Consider the following 12,680-nt stretch of genomic DNA (forward strand, 5'->3'; position numbering starts at 1 on the left):
CGTCTGGCTCTCAAGGTGAACATCCCTGCAGAAGTGCAGACTGTGCACATAGGAGCTCTGTAGGTACTGCATTGTCCTCATGAAGCTGACTCTGAGAGCCTTTCTCTTTAGCCTCCTGACTGCGACTTGTAATAAGGGCAGAACAGCCCATGGCTGTTGTGTTGAGACTTTTAAATTGCACAACTTGGGAGTGGGGTGAGATATTCCCACAAGTGTACCCAGAACCTCTTGCTTAGTCCTTAGAGATTTGCTACAGTTACATTAAAGATAATTGTACTTGCACAACTTAATTTAGAAAAAGAATGTGTATTTCTTCAATAGCCAAGCATAAGGATCGCACCCTGTATTTGAATGTGACTCCTTGGATGGGAGTATCATTCCTGTCGTAAATAATAAAGTTGTACTGTGTGGCAAACGTGCTTGAAATGTATGCTTTGCTGAAACTTGAGAATGCTGTACAGAACAGTTTTTTATTTATGTCTCTGCACATCTGTGTGCATACATATACTCTTAGGGAAATCTAAGTTTTTGAAAGTCTGCACAACATTTTACTGTAACGTTCAGTTACTAATGAGTTGATTTATGTCGTGTAACTGGAGCCAGTCCCTTTGAACTGGTTTGTCACCTGGTATATGACATTGAGAAAACAGCCTCTTGAGTGTGGTACTGTTTGCTGCATAGTATTTTTGTGTCATGCTCTCCTTCTGCCTCAGAGGATTGTTACATAGATGCTGGTATTAAATTTCTTGACAGTAGTAATAAAATTAAAATATATTCAAATGCTGCTGTATGGAATCTGATTTTACTATCTCTGAAAATTTTGTGAGGGCTTTGGTTCTGTTTCGGTTGAAACTGCTGTGTTTCTATTACTACTACTACTACTACTGCTACTACTACTGCTACTACTACTACTACTGCTACTACTACTACTACTGCTACTACTACTACTACTACTACCACCACTACTACTTTGTATGGCTGTTTTGCCTGCATGTGCTTCTGTATACTCTATGCATACAGTTTCCAAGGAGGCCAGAGAGCGCATGAGAACCCCTGGGACTTGAGGTACAAATAGTTATGAGCTGCCATGTGGGTGCTGGGACTTGAACCCAGGTATCTGGAAGAGTAGCCAGTGCTTGGTTAATGCTGAGCCATTACTCCATATACTTTTTAAAATTTAAGATGGTTGAAACAGTACAGTGCTGTCTTCTGTGCTGTTCTTCAGTATGAATGAGAACATTCTTTTTTTTCTTTTTTCTTTTTTTTTGGAGCTGGGGACCGAACCCAGGGCCTTGCCTAGCAAGTGTTCTACCACTGAGATAAATCCCCAACCCCTCTTTTTTTTTTTTAAGATTTATTTATTTATATGTAAGTACACTGTAGCTGACTTCATCCACACCCAAAGATCAGATGGCATTCGATCTCATTACAGATGGTTGTGAGCCACCATGTGGTTGCTGGGATTTGAACTCAGGACCTCTGGAAGAGCGGTCAGAGCTCTTAACCACTGAGCCATCTCTCCAGCCCGAATGAGAACATTCTTACATTTGCCATCACGGGTCGTGTGTGTGCGTGTGTGTGTGCGTGTTATTACTATTGTTATTTTGCTAAAGAAAGTGCAAGTAAGCCTTAGCTATGACTTAGCTACAAACAGTCATTTTCTATTTAAGATTATGTATTGTAGATACTAATGACTGAGTATTCTATTAATACATAATTAAGGATAAGTCAGTGTAGGAAGGTAAAATACCAGCTATTAAGTGTAGGAGACTTGATGAGATGAAAAGATCATGACCATAACTGATTTAACTAGCATCATGGTAGACTAAAAAGAATCAGTACAGGATACTACAGGGTGTGTGTATGTGTATATGGCCTGAGTCTGACCTGTGTGTCTTCGTGAGTCATTCTGCACCTCACTTTTGGAGACAGTCTCTCACAGAACCTGGATCACCCATTTGGCTATACCATCTGACTATCAAGCCCCAGGTGTAGTTAAATCAATTTAAGCTTATCCACAACTAGCTTACAAATATATGAGACTTAGACTATGGTTAATTTATTTGGCTATGACAATTACTGAGGGTAACCTCTAATCTACTTTTCTAACTGATGCCCTGTCTACGTCCTCAGTTGTCCCCAAATACTTGCTGTTTCTCTTGGCCATGCACTCATGGTCCATCTCCTCTCATGGTGCTCTTATGGTTTGTATATGCTCAGCCCAGGGAGTGGCACTATTGGAGTGGGTGTGGCCTTGTTGGAGTGGGTGTGTCACTATAGATGTGGGCTTTAAGACCCTCATCCTAGCTGACTGGAAGCCAGTATTCTGCTAGCAGCCTTCAGATGAAGATGTAGAACTCGCAGCTCCTCCTTTATCATGCCTGCCTGGATGCCGCCATATTCCTACCTTGGTGATACTGGCCTGAACCTCTGAACCTGTAAGCCAGCCCCAATTAAATACTGTTCTTATAAGAGTTGCATTGGTCATGGAATCTGTTCATAGCAGTAAAACCCTAAGTAAGACAGGTACCTTCTCTCTCCTGTTCTCCCATTTCTCTCAACCAGGTAACTCAAAAACCTACCTACCTCCAATCCCTCCAGTAATTGGCTGTAGCCTTTTTCTTTAACCAATAGTTTTAAATTAAAGAACAAGGTCTAGTAAACATGAGAATTCACTTGTAGGCCTAGACATTTGGGTGCAGAATTTAGCACATAGCAACAGATGAAACCTCAACCCCCAGGGACCCTCCATCTCTGCCACAGCAGTGCTTAGAGTACAGGTATGTGCTGCTGTGCCTGCCTCATTAAGTGGGTGCTGGGGATCTGAACTTAGGCCCTCAGGACTGCATGCCACCCAGTTAGTCAACTCATCCATTCCCCTAAAACTGGCAGACTTTTCAACCCACAACTTTTTGCCATTGTCTCACTATAACCTAAAGACTATCTGAAAAACTGATCCCAAGTTCTCATCTCTGACTCTACTGACCCAGCAGAGGCTAAAAACAGAGCTGTCCTAAACACCAAGGACAAAACAAATCTTCCTGTAGATATTTGGGACATGTAATCAAATGGACAATAGACCTCCTAAGACCTTGGGAGAAAGCTAAGGTAGAAAGCTGGGGAAAATTCTTAGATAAAGTAGGACATTCAGAGCAATCTGTGTTTGAGGGAGTCCAGAGGGCTGTGCACAGACCAAAGGGAAAAGTGTGCTCAGAAAGTCCGAAGACTTCTGGAGCTGTCGCATGAGGCCGTCTCTTTAAGTTTGGTGCATACCTGGCTAAGTGTGGGAGAATGCCAGTATGGAGCTGACGTACTGACAGGGGAAGAGGTGCCTTTGTATGATGTTTAAAGTTTGGTTTAAGACTCCTGGTATTCAAGGACATCTCTTTCAAAATATAATTTACAGAAAACTTGAAGGATCAGAGTTCAGTGACTGCACATAAGGAGCACAGTCTTTGAAAAGATAGTTTGGATGGAGGAGTGGCACAGACTTCTGAAGTGGAAACTTCAGCGTTCTTTGGAGAGTCAGTTGTGTTGGAGGGTGTTTTTCTGGGGCAAACACATGAAGGAGTGTTTTCCTGAAGTAGACACCGGTGAAAGACTAAGGCAGACTTGTGAAGGAACGTTTCACTGAAGCAGACACCGGAGAGATGTTCTGCTAAAGCGAGCGTGTGAAGGACACGTGATGAAGGAGTCTTTGCTAAGGACACGCATGTTTTGGTCCATCTTACATTTCGTAGTTGAGCTGTATTTGTCGGGACTCCATAGAGAGAAATGCACCAAAAATTGTCTGATGGTGTGCTGCAGTTTCTTGCTGCCTCCTCAGACTCAGACTGATTAGCAGAATGATGCCAGCTGAGACAGACACACATGCGTGCTGAGATAGGACCGTGGAGGACACGTGATGTTTGGAGAGAGTATAACTTGTAGCCAGTGATGAAGGCTGAGCTAGGCTTGCTTATGCAGTTGGTTGGTCTTGCCTCTTTGCTAATCTTTGATTTGCTGAGAGGCAAAGCCGAGAACTGTTCCTGGTGTTCCTGTTGGCCCTGGTCCCTCCTGTTGACTTGTCCCATGGTTGAGGCTTGGCTGTCTCTGCTAGGTGGTGCCACTGCTCCTGATTCCTGTTTGCTATCCCGACTCTGCAGAACTGGACTGCTCCTGTGTTCACGAAGTGTTTCCGAGTGGATTGAGCTGCAGTTGCCAACCGGTAAACTGAACGGCTGATGTCCTAACAGCACAGGTGGGAGCTACTCCAAAGAACTTTTCTAAACAGGTCCACTTCCCCTGTATCCTTTCTTTTCCACTACCTCTGGTGGGTAGTGGGTTAAAAGGAAGGTTAAAGTGTTAAGAACCATCATTGAAAATAGGCGTTTTGGAAAAAAATAAAGTTATAGACTACCACAGCCTTCGGTAGTATTAAGCATGGTTAGTATTTTAAAGTTAACAACCTTTCACAGCCTTTAGTACAACTAAATACCAGAGAAATACAACTATAAATACCAGAGAAGACTGGGTGTGCATCTGGTTTCCATTATAATCAAAAATCCCATTTCAACAAAAATATAATACATGCAAAGAAATAAACTAAGTAAAGTTTATTCAAAGGAACAAAATAAATAGAAAATAACTATACTATACAGGAGGAGATCCAGACATTGGACTTATGAAGCAAACATCTTAAATGTGTTCAAAGGGCCAAAGGAAAACATTGACAAGGTACTAAATAATCTTTCAGCAAAATGAAAAAGTAAAATATGGAAATTAGAAAGAAATTGAAACCTTGGATCTGAAAAATACATCTGAAATGAAAGACTTAGTAGAAAATGTTTATAAATGTTTGATTTAGAAGAAGAAAGGGTCAGCAGAGCCAAAGAACAAATCATCCAGTGTGTGAACAGAAAGAGCATAAGTGGACCAGTGGGACATCATCAAATAGACAGCAGATAGACAGCAAGAAGCAGAAGACTCGGACAGAGGCCTGAGTACTCTGCATATTCAATGGAAAGCATAAGTAGACGAAATCAAGCCAAGCAGCCTCCGAAGTATAAGCCAAGACCTATTATACTGAAGCCATGAACACACACACACACACACACACACACACACACACACACACACACATACACCATTCAGAAAGCAGTAAGAGAAAGACTTACTACTCATTACTGGCCTTCAGCAAGAAATCATCAACTGGTTTCTCATCAAAAGCTACCGAGTTCACAGGTCAGTGGTATGATATTGAGAATTATATATCTGTCACAAATGAGGGAGAAATTCAGATATTCCTAGATAAGGGAAAACCGAGGGGGAAAAACATGTCTCCAGTGCATGTGATTACAAGGGCAAATACAAGAATCATTGCCATTGTGATTTTAATTTGTAAATGTATTTTTAATATGTGAATAAAAGACAAGGTTAATCTAAGTTAAGGAGTTGATTATCATAGGATGTGGCCTTTGGAGAATACCCACAGGAGACCTTCAGGGAGAAATAAGAGGGTGCTAGAAAATTGCTGACCGTGGGTGAGCAAGCGTTTGTCTTCGATAGGGAAGTGAGTAAAGAGAGGTCAGAAGGTTTGCAGCTTGGATTGTGACTTCACAGGCTTGCAAGAATAAAGACGTGCACGTTTAATCTGCATCACGTAGAAAGCACTGGGGCACGAATGAGGAAGGACAGAGAACAGAGCGACCCAGGGATGGAGCTTTCACACCATTTCTAAACTGTCAGAACATTAATTCAAGTTATATGTATTTTTATAGCTCCAGGTTACTGTGTCCATTTGTTTCCTAGTGCTGGGATAAAATACCCTGACAAAACAAACTTAAGGGGAAAGAGTTTACAATCACAGTTCAAGGAGCAGTCCACAGTCCATCATGGTGAGGAGGCCAGGGCAGTAGGAGCTTGAACACTGGTCACATTGCATCCACATCTGGGAAACACAGAGGCCCTGCCACCTTCGCCTGGACTGTCTTCTCCCTCTGTGCAGTCAGGATGCACACTGACACCCCTGCACACATGCTCTTGGAATAACCCTGCTCACAATTCAGGTGGGTCTTCTCATATCCATTAACATAACCAAAACAGTCTCCACAGACAGTCTTAGAGGCTGGCTCATCGAGGTGACCCCTCGTAGGGGTGACCAGAGGTTTGCCCCCTAGCTGATTTCAGTTGATCCTTGATCATCACAGTTACCGTGCTGGCTAGTCTTCTGTCAACTTGACACAAGCTAGAGTTACCTGAAAGGAAGGAATCTCAATTGAGGAAACGCTTCCTTAAAGTTTCACTGTAGGGTATTTTCTTAGTGATTGATGGGGGAGGGCCCGGCCCATTGTGGATAGTGCCATCTCTGGGCTGGCCAGAGTTCTATAAGAAAGCAGACTGAGCAAACCATGGGGAGCAAGCCAGTAAGCAGCACCGTCCATGGTCTCTGCATCAGCTCCTGCCTCCAGGTTCCTGTCCTGTTTGAGTTCCTGTCCTGACTTCCCTTGATGATGAACAGTGACGTGGAAGTGTAAGCCAAACCCTTTTCTCCCCAACTTGTTTTTTGGGCATGGTGTTTGTTGCAGCAATAAAAATCCTAACTAAGACAGTAGCCTATTAATTCTCATTGTAGTCAAAAAATACAGAAAACAATATAAAATGAGGACATAAAAGCATATCTTATGATAATGAAACAAAGCACCTAGCATCTCTACATGGAAGACAGCAGTAGGAGAGGAAATGATAGAAAAAAAATCAGAAAATACTCGGAAAACGCATTGCACGTAGACCTCTTCCCTGATTAGCAATTTACATGTAGCTTTCTGGCAGCCAGTGGTTGTCGTTATAGACACATTGGCTGATCTTTGTTTTAACTAGAGCCAAGGAGAAACCCTCTGTATATTTCTGTGTCCAAGTATCCACCTTTCTCGTTCTTACTCCGTTAAGTTCCACAGTAATGCCCTCATCTTAACTATACCCGTCCCTTGGAATGTAAGGGGAACTTGTTCCCTGTGTAGATTCTGTGTCTGAGGGTTTCACATTTGGTGACTGAGCTCACCATGAATTGAAATTATTTGACAGAAATTGTGTCTGTACTGAATATGACATCCCCTAGTCACATTTATATTTTATTGTTTATATTTTATTAAGCACTATACATATAGAGAAAAATCTAACGTTCAAAGGAGGATGTAAGTTAGTGGTATGCAAACATGCCATTTCATATAAAGGATTGAGCAGACAAGCCAGCCCTAGGAGTGGCTTCAAAAATCCCCCGTGCATTCCGATGGATACTCAGGGTACTCTGGAGAACGAGAAAGATTATGACATTGCCTACCACAACTATGGAGCTGAACTTCCCAAACCTGCAAGTTGGAAATGTGCAAGAGCGAGGGGTTTAGTTCTAGGTGGAGTGTGTCTGGGCCTGAGGACCAGGACAGCAGGTGGTTTAAGTTCCAGTCTGAGTCCCCATTGTGGTTTGTCCCCTGAGTTCGTGTGCTTGGTCCTCAGTGTGGTGGGACTTTTATCCCTGCTCTAGTATTTTAGCAGGTGGGGCGTTAGGCACTTGGAAGGGGTTAGTGCTGGTCCTGAAGAGCAGGTGAGTTTTCCAAGAGTGGGTTCTAGGAAGCAAGGCTACCCAGCACGTTTGATCTCTTGCATAAAGTGATCCCTAGGCTGCTTCTCCTCTGGGTTGTGTTTCAGCCACCCAGGCCATCTGGAGTTGATGCACTTGAATCTTCAAAGTGGACTCTCTCTTCCTTAAACATAAAATACTCATTCTCCAGTATTTTGTTATAGCCACAGAAAATGGACTAATAGTTTGAATCCAAAGGCAGGAGAAGATCTGTTTCTCAGCTCAATGTCTGCCAGGCAGAGCCAGTGAATTTCAGGTCAAAAAATCCTTCCCATTCTCGTTTCTCCTTTATCTCCTATAACGCGGTGTTCATATCCCATTCCTTGGAAGCCCCAACCCTGCTACATCCCCATCCCTTTTTGTTTACAAAAGGAATTGTGCACGTGTTGCTCATTGTACCTTAACTGCATCTGTGGACCTGAAAGAAATCAAAACTAGATCTCTTAGCACATTGTTAGGTATAAGGATAAACTCTCAGGAAAGAGAAACACTCTTCAGTAAGCCAGCTGGAGACTGGAGAGAATTTGTTCATGGTTTTGAAACAAGGCTGCACTGTGTATTACTGACTGACCTAGAACTCACTATGCCAACTTCTGCCTCCTTAGGGCTGGAATTAAAGATGTTGTTGTTTTTCTTTGTTCATTTGTTTTAAGACAGGGTGTGGTGGTTTGAATAAGAATGACCCTCGTAGGGCTGTCCAGTCTCTATCACTGTCATTGGATCCCCCTTCCCGCAGCTTGGACTGCCTGGTTAAGCCTCAGTGGGAGAGAAAGTTCCTAGACCTGCTAGAACTAGATGCTCCAGAGTGAGGTGGTACCCAAGGGCAATGGAGGGAGGGATTTATAAGGATGGGACTGAGAAGAAAGGAGGGAGGGCTGTGACCAGAATGTAAAGTGAATAGAAACAAAAAGGAGAAGGAAGGAAGGAAGGAAGGAAGGAAGGAAGGAAGGAAGGAAGGAGGAAGGAAGAAAGGAAGGTAGGAGGAAGGAAGGGAGGGAGGGAGAGGGGTAGGAAAGGGAAGGGGAGAAAGGAAGAGAGAGAGAGAGAGAGAGAGAGAGAGAGAGAGAGAGAGAGAGAGAGAAAGGAAAAGAAAAGAAAGGCCCTATAGGCTTACATACTTTAATTTGTAGACATCAGGGTGTGACACTATTTGAAGGGATCGGAAATATTAGAAGGTGTGACTCTGGGGTGGGCTTTGAGGTTTTTAAGAGGCCATGCCTCTCCCCCACCACCACTCTGTTTGTTTGTGGAACAGGATATAAACCTCTTAAACTTTTCCAGCACCAGGCCTGCCTGTGTGCTGCCATGCTCCCCACCATGATGAAAATGGACTAACTCTGTAGCGTTAAGCAAGTCCCCAGTTCAATTATTTCATAAGTGTTGCCTCAGTCACGGAGTCTATTCACAACAATAACACAGTGACCTAGACAGAGTCTCAGCTTAGGGTGACTGTGAACTTACAATGTAACTTGAAATGACCTTAAACTCCTGATCCTCCTCTCTCCACCTCCCTAGTGCTGGAATTAAGGGCACTCACAGAGTTTTGTGCATGCCAGGTAAGCACTGTGCGGGCTGAGCCACACCCCCAGTCCATACTTCCTTGGATCAGTATGGACTAGAGGATGCTGCTTATCCACATTTTAATTGTTTGGGTTTGTGCTGACACTGAAAGTGAGACAGATCCTACCTCCACTACCTTATGGTTTTACTGCTAAGAATAGACACTATGACCAAGGCAAGTCTTGGGCTGGCTTACAGGTCCAGAGGTTCAGTCCAGTATCATCAAGGTGGGAGCATGGTAGCACCCAGGCAGGCACGGTACAGGAGGAGCTGCGAGTTCTACATCTTCATCTGAAGGCTGCTAGCAGAATAGTGGCTTCCAGGCAGCTAAGATGAGGGTTTTAAAACCCACACCCACAGTGACACACCTACTCTGACAAGGCTACACTACCTAACAGTGCCACTTCCTGGGCTAAGCATATACAAACCATCACATTCCTTGACACCCATAAGCTTGTTCAAACATATGAATCGATGGGGGCCTACCTAGCCATGACATAAGAATTACATTTAGTCCAACTTCCAAAGTCCCCAGTCTATAGCAGTCTCAACAATGTTAAAATTCCAAAGTTTAAAGTCTCTTCTGAGATTCATCCAATTACTTAATTGTAATCTCCAAGGCAAGACAGGAAACCAGCTGGGCAAACTCCAAACATCTCCATGTCTGGATTCAAAGCGGTCTTCAGATCTCCACTCCTTTTTCATCTTTGTTGACTGCAACAAACGTCTTTCTCCTGGGCTGGTTCCACTCCTTGTTAGCAGCTTTCCTCAGCAGGTAGCCCACAGCTCTGGCATCTCAAACATCTTGGGTCTCCAAGGCAACTTCAATATTACAGCTTCGTGTTTCAATGTCTGGGATCCTCACATGATCTTCTGGGCTCCTCCAAAGGGCTGGTGTCACTTCTCCAGCTCTGCCCTCTGTAGCACTCTACGCTCAGGTCGATCCACTCCACTGCTGCTGCTGTTCTTGGTGATCATTCCATGGTACTGGCCTCTCCAATATGCTGGTTATCTCTGGAACGTAGCTTCTTTGTGCTCTCAGAAAACACTTCCCAGAAGATTTCACCTCAGTGATGCTGGTCTCTTCTTAATCACCACTAATTTCCTATCTCCAGCTGACCAGCATCATTTGTCCCTTCTATTCTGGACTCTAAAGCCAGAGACACATGGCCAAAGCTGCTGAGTTCTGCTGCTTGCTGGAGTGGAACATGACCCCCTTGTTCTATTACATTATCACCAGCTTTCTGTCTTTCAATTCCTTCACTGCATAAGCTTGGCTGTCCTGGAAGTCGCTCCACAGGAAATGACTTTGAGCTCTGAGATCTGCAAGGCTGTCTCCTAAGCACTGGGATTAAAGGTGTGGTCCACCAAGCCTGGACTTAAGCTTTTCTTCACCTAGAACTTGCTGTGTTCTCGGCTGGCCTTGTACTCAGAGATCTGCTTGTCTTTGCCTCCTGCTGGCTACTATGTCAGTGCTGGGAATCAATACAGATCCCGTGGAAGAGCAGTCAGTGCTCTTAACTACTGAGTCATCTCTCCAGCCCAAGACATTTTATAATACATGGATGGAAGCATGAGATCGGCCATAGCAGCCAACACAGGAAGTACCTGCTATAGCCCTTGGACATTGTCTTGAGCACTCTTATTTGGATTTGTTCTTGTTGCCTCTATTGCTGTGATGAACTCCATGACCAAAAGCAACTTGGGGATGGGGGAAGGATTAGTACATTTTACGGCTCATAGTTCAGTAGTTCTCAACCTTCCTAATGCTACATTCCCTTAATACAGTTCCTCTTGCTATGATGACCCCAACCATAAAATTATTTTGTTACTATTCCATAACTGTAATTTGCTACTGTTATGAATTGTAATGTAAATATCTGATATCTAGGATATCTGATATGCGACCCCCAAAAAAGAGTCTATAGGGGGGCTGGAGAGATGGCTCAGTGGTTAAGAGCACTGACTGCTCTTCCAGAGGTCCTGAGTTCAAATCCCAGCAACCACATGGTGGCTTACAACCATCTGTAATGAGATCTGATGCCCTCTTCTGGTGTGTCTGAAGACAGCTACAGTGTACTCATATACATAAAATAAATAAATTAAAAAAAAAGAGTCTATAGGTTGAGAATCTCTGTTATAGTCTATCATGGAGGGAAGCCAGGAGAGGAACTGAGGCAGAGACCGTGGTAGAATGTGCTGCTTATTGGCTTGCTCCCCTTAGCTCTCTTGGCCTTCTTTCTCACACAACTCAGGCCTACCTGCCTCTGGGTGGCATGTGCACAGTGGGCTGGGCCCTGCCACATCAGTCCTTAGTCAAAGCGAATGCCCCACGGCCTTACCTACAGGCCAATCTGATGGAGGCAATTTCTCAGTTGAGGTTCCTTCTTCCCCGGTAAGTCTAGCTGTGTCTTGTTGACAAAAAATTAACCAGCACAGGGCTGTTGGAAGCCAGGGGTCTTGTTTGTACATTCCCAAAGGATTTACCTAACAGTCACAAGGACGTTAGGTCACACAGAGGGGATGGGCAATAAATGGCTATCCAGAGACTAAGATAGCCCGAGATAAGTGTGGCTCCCAAGCTGTAGTAGTCTGGCTTTCCACTCTCGGTTAATAAGTCAGCGGGCCTTGGGAAATGTTAACATTGGTGCTGCTGCCTCTGTCTCCCTCCACTGCTTCCTGGGGAAACTCACTTCATGCCCCCAAGTCCAACTTCCAGGTAGAGGCTTGAGAGATAGTTCGATGGATAAAATGTTTGACAATCTGGGTTCAATCTCTGAGACCCTGGCAAATTGTCTACCAACCTCCACAGGCACGCTGTGGCTCTCACCTACCCCACCTTCTGTAATTAAATTTAAAATATATTTGCTCGAGCAGGGCAGCTACAACATTGGACTGACAAGGAGATAAACTCAGGCCTCTTTCAGCTCCAGATGGGAGCCTTTGGGTCGGGTGGGCACGCTGGGGTCTGGCTTGAGGCTGCCACTCAGAATTTCTAAGCCCTCCCTTCTGAGATGCTGACCTATCCTGCTTAGTCCTTGCCTTGAAAGCCACTTAATTTAACATCAGTGTTCCCAGAAACCAGAAAGGACTAAGTGCTAGACTCTCACCAGACACAGGTCCGCAGCAGATCTTTCCAGCTGTGGCATGCAAGTCCCAAATCTAACCCCTGTCAATTATGAAAGGGGAGTGGCCGCGTCCTGGTGCAGCTACAAGGTCAGCTTTGTCCCAGATGTAGGTGTGGGCTTACCACTAGCGTCCTGGGGCGGAGGTGAGGTGGGGTGGGGGATGGGGAAGGTGGGGGATGGGGGTTGGGGCGGCTCCCGAGGCGAGGCGGGTCCGGAGCGGAGAAAGAATAAAAGGCAGAATCAAACTCTAGACTCTGCACGTGCTACTCCTCCGGCTCCGGCTGTGGCATTCTCAGCATCCAGTCTTCCGCGTCTACAGGTCAGTGTAGGAGATGGTCCGTGTCTCCTGCCGCGCCTGTGCCCGGGAATTGGACCTC

The sequence above is a fragment of the Rattus rattus genome, chromosome 12 (assembly GCF_011064425.1).
Source record: "Rattus rattus isolate New Zealand chromosome 12, Rrattus_CSIRO_v1, whole genome shotgun sequence".
Taxonomy (NCBI): Eukaryota; Metazoa; Chordata; class Mammalia; order Rodentia; family Muridae; genus Rattus; species Rattus rattus.